This window comes from Giraffa tippelskirchi, chromosome 1, assembly GCF_054371585.1.
Source record: "Giraffa tippelskirchi isolate mGirTip1 chromosome 1, T2T-mGirTip1v1.2.pri, whole genome shotgun sequence".
Lineage (NCBI taxonomy): Eukaryota > Metazoa > Chordata > Mammalia > Artiodactyla > Giraffidae > Giraffa > Giraffa tippelskirchi.
The window spans coordinates 56,423,228-56,436,651 of NC_137275.1; the positions used below are offsets into that span (position 1 = coordinate 56,423,228).

At 36.2% G+C, this 13,424-nt stretch overlaps 1 protein-coding gene across 2 annotated transcripts in view; it reads left to right on the forward strand.

The window, feature by feature from the left end:
* The window catches only part of ARAP2 (ArfGAP with RhoGAP domain, ankyrin repeat and PH domain 2), a 795,317-nt gene that overhangs the window by 416,182 nt on the left and 365,711 nt on the right, over positions 1-13,424 (forward strand). The gene's annotated exons all lie outside the window — the stretch shown is intronic.

The following is a 13,424-nucleotide window of genomic DNA, read 5'->3' on the forward strand; positions in this document are numbered from 1 at the left end:
CCTCAAGTAAAAATGAAGAGAGGATATCTGCTTTTCAACTGTGTCTTTATAATTAATAATCCTGTAGTGTGTACTTTAGTATATGTTAAGTGGGTGGATTTCATGAGTTTTCTTATCACAATACAAATAATTAAGAGTGTAATCCAAAGAAGTTAAATTCAGTCAACCATCTAGATAATAATCAATGGATACTAATTACATAAGAAAATAAAATCCAAATGTCATAATATCTGTCCACAATTTCTCTCTGAATACCTTAGTCCTCTTTGAAATGAATATGCGACTTCAGCCAATATTCAGATTAGCTGCATATTGCGTAGATCAAATCCTTTTTTCCCAGTTTTACTGAGATATAGTTGACATACAGTATTGTATACATTTAAGGTGTACAGTGTGATGATCTATCAAACTGGTTTTTAATAGCTAGGACCATTCTGTCTACATCTTCAAGAGCAGAGATGATGGTGTTGTGTGAGGAGCAAGACTCTAGAAAAAGACAGACTGGACATGGCTCCATCTCCAATTCTTTTGTTACTTATCCTTGGGCATGTTTCCTCAACTCTTCTCATCCTCACATTTCCCCACTTGCAATCTAGAGATGATAGTTTCTACCTGTTTAAGTAAAGCTGTTTTGTTTTAAGCACAATAACAGTGCCTGGCACATAGGAAGAACTCCATGAGTCTTAGTTTCATTTCACTTTAAAAATTTTTTATTTTAATTTTTTATTGAAAAAAAGGTTCTTTAAATTCTATATTGCTTTACAATTTTAAAAAGTTTCACATACTTGATCTCATAAAATCCCATAGTGACCCTTTTTTCCCCTACCTCTGTATTGTCTATCACCCTCCTCTTCCTTCTCCCCACTGGTAACCACTAGTTTGTTCTCTGATTCTGTGAGTCTATTTCTTTTTTATTTACAAGTTGTATTTTTTTTTAGATTCCACATGTAAGTGGTATCGTGTAATGTTGTTCTTTCTCTTTCTGACTTATTTCGCTTAGCATAATGCCTCCAAGTCCATCCATGTTGCTGCAAATGGCAAAATTTCATTCTTTTTATGGTTGAATGATATTCCACTGCATGTAGAATACTACATATATATAGTCATCAGGGAAATACAAATCAAAACCTCAGTGAGATATTATCTCATATCTGTCAGAATGACTGTCACCAAAAAGAACAAAAATAACATGTTAGCAAGGTTGCGGAGAAAAGGGAACTAGGCCTAGTACACTGTTCATGGGAATGTAAAATAGTACAACCAGTGTCACTGTGGAAAACAGTGTAAAGTTTTCTCATAAAACTAAAATTAGAACTACCATATGACCCAGCAGTTCCATTCCTGGGTATATACCTAAAACATCTAAAAAGAAACCAAAATACTAATTTGAAAAGATGCATGCATCCTAATGTTTACAGCAACATTATTTATAATTGCCAAGGTTTTGGAGCAATCAAAGTATTCATCAGCAGATGAATGGATAAAGAAGATATGGCATATATTCATTTGAATTTGAATTTCAGTTTCTGGTGGCTCTTCATGAATGTCTGCTGAACTGAATTGCAAGTACTTCAAAATTTAGGTAATAGAAACTTTCCCAAGGTCTTTTTTTTCTAATTAGATTTTCTTCTTTATATTAGAGTATAGCTAATTAACAATGTTGTGGTAGTTTTAGGTGGACAGCAAAGGGACTCAGCCAAACATATACATGTATCCATTCTCCCCCAAACTCCCTTTCCATTCAGTCTGCCACATAACATTGAGCAGAAATCCCTGTGTCTCAAAGCCTTTTTTGATGTAACAATCTCACAGTGATCTCTTTATAGCATTTAGTAACCATCTCCCTGGGCTTTCCACGTGGCCCTAGTGGTAAAGAACCTGCCTGCCACTGCAGGTGACATAAGAAACGTGGGTTTGATTCCTGGATCAGGAAGATGCCCTAGAGGAGGTCATGGCAACCCACTCCAGTATCCTTGCCTGGAGAATTCCGTGGACAGAGGAACCTGGTGGGCTAGAGTCCATAGGGTTGCAAAGACTCAGACATGACTGAAGCAACTGAGCACATGCTCACTGCATAACCATCTCGCTGAGGGTACTGGCTCCTCATCCATGTTGTATTGAGTATTACATTTTAGGAAATGTCCTCTGTTAAAGTATAAACTCTAACAAGTAATTATTACCGCAAGTGATTACTATTCATCCTCCTGGTGTCCCTATTGTTTCTCCTTGTGCTTTTCACAGAAAACTTATTTTTGACAAAATTGGTGCAACCATAGGGACAGAGATCATGATTTTAAATATGCCAAAGTTGCCTACCTATATGTTTCAAATACAGAATATTTTCTGTTTGAAACAGCATGCAATATTAAAGGCCAAATGCATGTCAGAAGAAAACCACAACCTGTTTGTAAATTAGGCAATCTATTTTTTCCCCTGGAATAATAAATCTGTGTTTTGATCAAGTATTGTCTTCATGGTTTCTGTAATAAGGTGTCAACCTGAACTCCTTGTTGAAGAATTGTCACTTAGGAAACAAATTTTAAATTGTTTGTAAATGGATAAATCTCCCTTAAATTACCTACAATTTTATATTTAATCTGTCTTCAAATGACTAATTTTAAAAGATTATTCTTCCACTGACCTGGAGAAAATTAATCAGATGAAGAGACACTTAAGGTGTTCATTTTTTTTTCTAAAAAATTCTCACAGAAAACACTAATTTTATATAAAACACTAGTTTTATATTTATTAACTCATTTTCCAGAAGATTTTCCCTTTACCTAATGTTATTTCCAGTGTCAAATGAAGGTGAAATTTCTTTAACACAATGTAAAAATAACAACATTTTAGGAATATGACTATGTTATTGTATTCTTTAATGCTCAAGGACTATTTTTTTTTCTTTAAGAAAAAAGCTAGTAAAAGTCAAACAAAGTATAAGAATATAATTCTCTCCAAAATTAAGCAGCATAATACTAAGAGGAAATAAAGGAGGGAAATCATAAAATGGAAAAGTATCTAGATTGCATGCCACTTAGAAAATATATAGTATAAATTAATTTATATTAATGCATGTATGCACTATATATCAATATAAGTCTAACTATAAGAATTATATGATTTATGTAGACTCAATTAGGTCTTACTATAGTTGGTTTATTCAGGATGATAGCATTTTCCCTAAGAATTAAACAACCAGTATTTTCCTTCCCTCTATAGACTGACTAGCTTAAACCATTCATGGATTAGCATTTTTAAAATATTAAATACCAACCATATTAAACTTAGTAGCAGTTAACAGGGCTTCCCTGGTAGCTCAGTTGGTAAAGAATCCGCCTGCAATGCAGAAGATCCTAGTTCAAATCCTGGTTCGGGAATATCTGCTGGAGATGGGATAGGCTACCCATTCCAGTATTCTTGGGCTTCCCTTGTGGCTCAGATGGTAAAGAATCTGCCTGCAATGTGAGAGAGCTGGGTTCAATCACTGGGTTGGGAAGATCCCCTGGAGGAGGGCATGGCAACCCACTCCAGTATTCTTGCCTGGAGAATCCCCATGGACAGAGGAGCCTGGTGGGCTACAGCCATGGGGTCACAAAGAGTCGGACACGACTGAGCGACTAAGCACTGCACAGCACAGCAGGTAACAATGCCAACATTCTCCTTTTTCCTTTTCACTTTTTTTCTTATGACTGCCTCACCCCAGATGGTAGAGGCTATATTCAGGCCTTGCTCTGACTCTGGTTCCTCTTGTTGTTCTGCACATTCCAGGTGTAGATAAAATGACCGTCCCATCCAGAGGTTATCCTTAACAGCAAGATGATTGGCTGAAGATAACTGGAATCAAACTATAGACTACACCTCAATTTAGAAAACCATTAACTTTAGTATGAATCTATTTTAAACAGGCTACAAAACGATATAAAAATTTAATTAGACACATTAGCAATCTTTCTTCAGTAAGAACTGTGTTGTTTAACCATAGCCATGAGTGGTTAAGCCATTGCTTCTGTTCTCTATGTACTTCCTCTTTATCAGCTGTCACTTATGTCTGTGTTGTTCTCAGCTCTTCTTTGAGTCTAGGGGTGGTCCTTGCATCTTTTGTTCAGCTCAGCCTCCTGAAAATTCCTCTATTTGAAAAGCTCAGTCACTAAAGTGCAGACTTCCATAACCCATGTCTGGCTATCCCTGTTCTTCTTGCTGCTTGTACAGTCTGTAGATGATGGAAGTGCAGATCTCCCAACACTTTTTCTGAGTCCTGGGTCCCCCTCTGGGAAGGCCTGACTCTGAAATGCCTCATTCTCTGAAGTAATGGATGTTTTTGAGACTCCTTATATCTTGGAAGAGTGAAAACATTGTTGAGTGCAGACCTCCTAATTCTTTTCTGTGAACCAGTATGAACTAAGCTCGCTCATTTATTGAGCACTTACTGTATGTCAGATGTTGCATCAGAAACTGAAAATATAGCATTAAATCAGACAGAGAGAAATCTTTGTCTTTCTATCAACTCCAGACACAAATAACTAATTGCCCTTCATGTCTATATGAAACTTAACTTCTACTGGTAAAAGTACATAATAATAGTTGAATAATAAATTAAATATATAGTATAGTAGAGAATGATGGATATTTTAGAGAAAAAAGCAGAGAAAGCCGATGGGTCAGACCATGGTGGAAAATTGTTAAAAATGTTAACAGAGGAGTGAGGGAAATGTCACACCCTTGCTAAGCACAGTTAATCTATGACAAAAGAGGCAAAAATATATAATGGGGAAAAAACAATATCTCCAAAAAGCATTGTTGGAAAACTGGACAGCTACCTCTAAAAGAGTGCAATTAAAACATTCTCTAATACCGTATACAAAAATAAACCTCAAATAGGTTAAATACCTAAATGTAAGTCATAAAATGATAAAACTCCTGGAAGAGAACACAGGCAAAACACTCTTTGGCATGACTTGGAGCAATAATTTTTTGGATCTATCTCCTAAGGCAAATGAAACAAAAGCAAAAATAAATGGGATCTAATTGAAATTAAAGCTTTTGCACTGTAAAGGAAAACATTGACAAAATGAAAAGACAACCTACTGAATGGGGAAAAAAAAGATATTTGCAAATGCTATGACTGATTAGGGGTTAATATCCAAAATATATAAACAGTTTATACAACTCAATACCAAATAAAAATCCAACTGAAAAATGGGCAGAAGACCTGAATAGACATTCTTCCAAAGAAGACATACAGATGGCTAACAGGCATATGAAGAGATGCTCAACATCACTAATTATCAGTGAAATGCAAATCAAAATGGAACTGAGATATCATCTCACACCTGTCAGAATGACTGTCTTCAAAAAGAACAAATTACAAATGTCGGCAAAAATGTGGAGAAAAGGGGACCCTAGTACACTGGAATGTTACTGGAAATGTAAATTGGTGCAGCCATTATGGAAAACAGTATGGATATTCATCAATAAACAAAATATGATTCTGCAATGCCTCTCCTGAGTATATACCCAAAGAAAAGGAAAGCACTAATTCAAAAAAATATGTTCAGCCCAATGTTCACAGAAAGCCAAGATATGGAAGGAACCCAAGTGTCCATCAACAGATGATGGATAAAGAAGATGTGGTACACACACACACACACACACATATATGCATAATGGAATATTACTCAGTCATAAAAAAGAATGAAATTTTTTTTACAATAATAGCCAAGATATGGAAGGAACCCAAGTGTCCATCAACAGATGATGGATAAAGAAGATGTGGTACACACACACACACACACACACATATATGCATAATGGAATATTACTCAGTCATAAAAAAGAATGAAATTTTGCCATTTGAAACAACTTGGATAGACCTAGAATGTGTTATGCTTAGTAAAATAGGTTAGAGAAAGTAAAATAATGCATGTTTTCACTTATACTATGTGGAATCTGCTTTATTGACTATGCCAAGCCTTTGACTGTGTGGATCACAATAAACTGTGGAAAATTCTGAAAGAGATGGGAATACCAGACCATCTCACCTGTCTCTTGAGAAACCTGTATGCAGGTCAGGAAGCAACAGTTAGAACTGGACATGGAACAACCGACTGGTTCCAAATAGGAAAAGGAGTCTGTCAAGGCTGTATATTGTCACCCTGCTTATTTAACTTATATGCAGAGTACATCATGAGAAACGCTGGGCTGGAAGAAACACAAGCTGGAATCAAGATTGCCAGGAGAAATATCAATAACCTCAGATATGCAGATGACACCACCCTTATGGCAGAAAGTGAAGAAGAACTGAAGAGCCTCCTGATGAAGGTGAAAGAGGAGAGTGAAAAAGTTGGCTTAAAGCTCAACGTTCAGAAAACTAAGATCATGGCATCTGGTCCCATCACTTCATGGGAAATAGATGGAGAAACAGTGGAAACAGTGTCAGACTTCATTTTGAGGGGCTCCAAAATCACTGCTGATGGAGATTGCAGCCATGAAATTAAAAGACGCTTACTCCTTGGAAGGAAGGTTATGGCCAACCTAGATAGCATATTTAAAAGCAGAGACATTACTTTGCCAACAAAAGTCCGTCTAGTCAAGGCTATGGTTTTTCCAGTGGTCATGTATGGATGTGAGAGTTGGGCGGTGAAGAAAGCTGAGCGCCGAAGAATTGATGCTTTTGAACTGTGGTGTTGGAGAAGACTCTTGAGAGTCCCTTGGACTGCAAGGAGATCCAATCAATCCATCCTAAAAGAGATCAATCCTGGGTGTTCCTTGGAATGTCTGATGTTCAGCTGAAACTCCAATACTTTGGGCACCTCATGCGAAGGGTTGACTCATTGGAAAAAACCCTAATGCTGGGTAGGATTGGGGGCGGGAGGAGAAGGGGACGACAGAGGATGAGATGGTTGGATGGCATCACCGACTCGATGGACATGGGTTTGGGTAGACTCCGGGAGTTGGTGATGGACAGAGAGGCCTGGCGTGCTGCAATTCATGGGGTCGCAAAGAGTCGGACACGACTGAGCGACTGAACTGAACTGATGTGGAATCTGAAAAATAAATCAAGTGAATAAAATATAACACGATATGAACAGACTCACAGCTACAGAGAACAAACTAGTGGTTACTAGTTAGGAGAGGGCTGGGGAAACAGCAAGATAGGGGAAGGGGAAAAGGGGCTATGTATAAAATAAATAAGACACAAACTACTATGTATAAAATAAGACACAAAGGTATAATAATGTACAGCACAGGGAAAAGAGCCAATATTTTATAACAACTTTAAGTGGAATGAAATCTATTAAAATATTGAATCACTATGTTGTATACCTGAAACTAATATTATAAATCAACTATACTTTGATTGTAAAAATTCTTAAGGTGTAAGTACATAGTTACACAGCTTTCAATGCCTCTTGTAAGTTATTATAGCCAGTTCATTTATTTCAAGTGAAGGACTGTTGTGATACCTCGCTTCCCATATAACATACAACCCCAGATACTACTGATTGGAACACCTGCATCGTCTTCTGTGAGAGAAGCAACTCATAAGCTCTCTAGCCAAACAGAAAGAACAAGAATCTGTCTTCATGGCACGTTAACCTTATGATTCTAGTCCAGGCTGTCTGTAGACTACGCTTTGAGAAACTTTCTGCAGTGTTTAGCAATGGTCTTATAGCTAATTACCAGGATGCTCTCTGGTAGCACATTGTCTCTATGTCACCACATTTCCTATACTCTTGCCTTGCTTTCCAATCCATGCCTGATAGAACTGGAACTTTGTTCACCTCTGAATCTGTGTGGATAAAGCTCTGACACTCAGCCTAACAGTTAATGACTCCTTTGACTCTCACTACTGCTGCACTTCATTCCCTGGCTGTAAAATGAATAAAGCATTGGAACCACAGTGATGGCATCTGTCTGACCTGGTATATCAGCACCTGCCATCTGTGACTACCCGGCCATGCCTTTTGGATTGGCCAGCCACACTCTGCTGTGCCATGTTACTCTCCAATCTCATCATGTCACATGTGAACCTAAACTTTGCCTGAGTTTGCCTCACCCCCTGTCCATTCTTGGAATATTCATGCAGCTGAAGCAAGAGTGGCAACTGTCTTTTCTACCATTTTTGCTTCTGTTGATTCTCTATTGGAAAACATTACTAAAGTTCAGAATCCTTATTTCTGAATCCCCTCATATTAATATCTAAGCAATGGATATTATCTAATGAATAAAGATATAGTAGCTTATTAAATTTATTAATTACTTAGCTGAAAATAGGACCTTGTAATAAAGGAAATCATGTACTTGTCTACTTTTTAAAATTTTTTTAGGAGGAGGACAGTTTCATGAGAATTTGCCCACAATGGGAAATATGGTGATTTAGCAAAATTGGATGCTTAGGAAATCTGGTAGTGGCACAAAGTCAGGGGTTTGGAAAAAAAACAGATGCAGATGTGTGTTGATGAGTAAAAAATCATTGATGCAATGGACAGTACTGGGTTTCTATGGTTGAACTCTTTCCCAATGTTTCTTGGAACTCTGGCCAAAGTTTGGAATCAGTCTGCTTAAAAATCCTGGTAAGAAATCTTCCCCCCTCTGGAATGGGATGACTATTGATCCACTTTTTAAAGGTGTAGTTTTATTCCATAGAGAATATGTAAATATGTAGTCTTATTATATAGAGAAAGTAAAACAAAGATACTCAGAACTGAGGTATACCAGCCCCTGATGCAAGCTGGATTCCAGTATTGAAAGAAAATAGGTAAAAAAATAATTATATGCTGAAACCTGACACTCTTAGATGTCTTGCCCTACTAGGTTCCCAGAATTCTGCCATCCCATCTCTCCCAAGACCTGGAAAGTCCTTCTCTGAGGACTCAGACCAACCAAACAGGAAAAGTTTTTCCTGCATGTAAATTAGCGATGCATGGATCATATAGTGCTTCTCTTTGGATCATATAGTGCTTCTCTCCTTTACAATTTCTTCTCATTTTATATAATGAGCACATATTTATTCTCCTGTAATCATAAAAATTAACATTTGCTGAGTAAATACTTGTGCTGGGCACTATTCTGAGCAACTTAAATTCATTGTCTTTTAAAATTTTCACAATAATCTTATAAGCAGGAAATGGTAACTAAATAGTAACATTTAATAACTAAGGAGAGTGTCCTAGAGATTAAATAAATTGTTTAACATCTAATAACTAATAAGCGGTAGAGTTAGATTTGAACCCAGTCTATTTGGCTCTATGCCTGTGTTTCCACTTATACCCTAAAAATGTCTCAAATAAGTTTGAAACTTATTTTTAAGAAAATCCCTCAAATTGTTCATTCTCTTTATTCTCATATATTATACTCTTGTAGACTAAAAAAATATTCACAACCTAAAAGTTGGGAGTTATGTTTTACTCAGTGGGAATTTTTAGGACTTCAAGCCTGAGAGGGAGCATCCCACATAACCCTGAGATAATTGCTCCAAGGAGGTGAGTAGGAGGAGCCAGTTTATACAGAAGTTTTACAACAAAGGGCAGGTAGTCTGAATATCAACAGATTATTGTTAATTAAAGTAAACCAGATATCCCTAAAGAATTTAGCACATTTTTATGTATGAGAAGATACAAGAGTCTGGGCTCACTGAAATCAGTCCTTTGATATTCATCTTAGCTAACTGGGGCCAGTAGCCTGTATTTTCACATCCAGAGTTTCTTCATGGCTTACTTTACAGAGTGATTACAGTCTGATGGCTGCTAGATGGCAGGTATTCCTTCCTGAGTTCCCTCAGGGCTCACTAGGTCGCCAGCCATCTGTAGGGCTGCAATCACTGATGACTGTAACATCCTTGTTTACTGACATGGCAGCAAATATTCTTTTTCTCATCCTAATAAGCTTTAAATTACAGTCTAGAATTATTTCTTTTTTCTCCAGTTGCTATTTCATAATTTTGGTGTGTGTTTGTTTATGTCCCTATCTATCCTTTGAACCTAAAGCTTGATACCTGGCTCTTCTTTGATTGATGTAAATGGGTAAAGCACTGCAGACCATTGGTTGGTGACACCACTTCGGCAATGTCTATGGGAACTCTTATTAGAACATGGCAAGTCTAGTCAGAGGAGTGAGACTTAAGAAGGATGTCACTGAGGGTTGTGTCTTCCCTCTGCACCTGATCTACCTGTGAAACCACATATACTCAGTTCATACAGTGAAATCTTATAGAGGAAGTAACTACCATAGTTCCAAATAATATTTGAATAATTTTATGTAATTCCCATTAGATAATGTTACTGTAATTCCAAGATTCAGAACCACATGATTCCAGTTTTGAAACAACAGCATATATGTGGTGAATGAATATATGTATGTGTGTGTGTTATGAATTAGTTAAAATAATATTTATTAAGTAGAGCACAAGATGCCAGAAGTTAGCTGCAGTTCAACACTAGACCACAAGAGAAATTGAAATTGAGAAGGTTACTACTCATAGGTCCTAAAGTAAGTATGCTTCGAGGAGCCACATGAGGAAATCAAGGCTGAGTGCAGAGAGAAAAGCAGGACCTGGGGCACAAAGCTTTATTAGAGTCCATGGGTGGAGTGCTGTGGGGTTCCCAGGCTGGGCTGGATTGATAAATTGAACCCAAAAGATCAGAGTGCTGATAAACTCTGCAGGAGTCATATTTAAAGGTCATATAAGGGGAAGGCACTGGGAGGCAGGGAAGACTGTTGATCACAAGGGCTACTGGGTAAGTCACATCAGGAACTAATATTCGCTTGTGAATCTGCAGGATGCTATCTAGGGTGAGTGCTTGCATAAGGTCCCTGCAGCCTACTTAACCAAACAAACTAGATGCCACACCAGCAATACAATGGAGTAGCTTAGCTAAACAGTGTATTAAACTATTGATATTAACACTGCTTATAATGGCCCAGTCAGATTCTTTTCAAACGCAGGCAAAAAGCAACAAGCTCCATATATGTTCAAAGTTTCCAATCAGATTACAGTAGCCTTTCTAAAAAATAAACAGACAAAATAAGAGTTAATGAATGTACATGGAAGTTTTTTAACATGACACATAGAAACAGAACAACCAGAAAAAGCTATTAGAAGGGAAATAATGGATACTAACCTAGGAGAAGATAATTTTTAAAAACAGAAAAGGAAGTAAATAAACAACCATTAATATCCTGAGAGAAACAAGAAAAGGTATTACATCCATGAGAATAGAATATTTAATAAAAAGTGTAGATTCAGTATTACTTTGGGCAGTATTAGTATTAGAACAAAGTATAGAAAACTATTCAAATGAAGAAAAAGCATCTGGTTAGATTCGGACAAGTATGTTTGTTTAAGAAATTTTCTCACTAATTTATAACAAATCATATAAAAATAATGAAATCACAGAATTTTAGAGTCAAAAGGTAATAGATTAATTTTCTCATTTTATAAACTTGATACAATCATTTTTCTTCTGAATTTCAGTCAAAACTCTCGAGAAGACTCAGGTCAGACCCACAATGCAACAAAAATTCTCCCATTTTTTTCCAGTTCTTCTGCCTCCATTCAGGAGTAGAGAGGGATAGAGATGTAACTAAATCTCAAAATATTATAGAATAAATTACAAAATTATAGATATGGTATAAATGATTATTATAAATTATATGATTATACAAGGTTTTTGTGCAAGTAACTAATATCAATTTAAAGTGAAAAAGAATTTCATATCACACTTACCAATAAGAAAGCCTGCAAAATAATAATTAAGACACCTTTTCCCTCTAGAACAGGTAAGATAATGATGAAGGTTTTTTTGTATCAATAAGGTAGGTGATAGCTTTATTCCTCCACATTATGACTAGAAACACGTACATAAACACAATGGAAAAATGAAAAGCTACTATATAATAACATGTTTCTTTTTAGGGAGATAGCCCACAATTTTGTCAGAGTCTAAAATTAGTGTTCCTTTTATCAAAGTCAGAATTCAAGGTCAGAGAATTCCTTGCATTTGACAGGAAAGCACTCAAATTCTGCACATTTTTCTTAAAAGTTGTCTACTGACTTATTACACAGTTTTAGGTCATAGGGAAGTTCAGGCTCTTATGTGAATGCCGGCTCTCACATACCAGTTACCCTTCTAGATTTGCTAAGTAATTGAAGCGCAAATGTAAAAGGGAAAAAAAAAAAACTGAACATATGCCAAGTTTCTTCTTTGTGCAATGCTTCTAGAGTCATAGGAAGAAAAATAGAAGAGAAAGAAGCTGTATTTTCAAAAGATAACACTTCTGTCGATTATTTTGGAGAAAAGATGCTTATTGTTTGTTTTTCTCAAAAAGAAGACACTAAATAATGCTAAGAATTACTTAAATATCCACAATCATTCTGTTCCCAAAAAGCAGCACTGACATTTGGACAAGTGTGGAGAACTAAAAGTCTCTGGGTCTAAATGCGCCCCCATGTGGAAATAAGCAATCATTACTACCGCTTTCAATTTGATTCCATTTGTTCATACTTGATACCTTGAGATTTATGATGAAAGTCACCCAATTAATCATGTCAAAAATAATTATTGTTTATCAATTTCTCAATTTATTTGATGACATTGTTGATGGATGCCAGCTAAAATTACGGACAGCATCATTTTGTTTACCCCATATCCCTAATGCTTAGCTTAGTGCTTGGCACAAAACGGTAGGTAAATATTTTTTTTGGAATAACAAAACTATGATTATACAGTCACATAAACTGAAAAATCCAAAGTGACTTACATCTGTCTCTTCCTCACAGTCAATATCCCATAATCCAGTTGCACTGATTGTACATCTGAAACTTCACTTGTATCCAGACCTGTTCCATTTTGCTGCATAGGTTTAGGCACACAAAAACTCTTCTCTGGTCATAGGCAATGGCTTCTAACTATTCCAGTCTGAACCAGTATTCACTGTTAGCAGACGTATCCTAAAACAAAACTGTCAGGTGGGCCTTTACAAAAAGGTGTGGCTAGATGGGGCTTCCAGTATGGCAGAGTGCAGAGGCTGACACATCCTTTCCCTAGCAAACTATAAAACTAGATAGAATATTTAAAAACAAACATTTCAGAACTATAGAAACCCATGAATGATAATGATCCCAAACAATATCTTTTCAGTAGCTTTCAGTATTTAATGTTTGTTTTGGTGAGTATTCTTTGAAATAATTAAAAGAATAATATCTGATTGTATTAAAATTGTGGGTCCCTAGTACATTTTTTAGAAGTGTGCCAATATTACTGCATTTGCTCACATCTTCATTTGAAATTATTTTGATTTTTTTAAAAAATATTCTATAAAAATTCAAAACCCAGGTTGATATGAATGCATTAAAGTTAATTAAATTCTTGGTTGGTAGGCTAATATTTCTAATAATAAAAGTTATGGGTATATTTTGTAGTAAA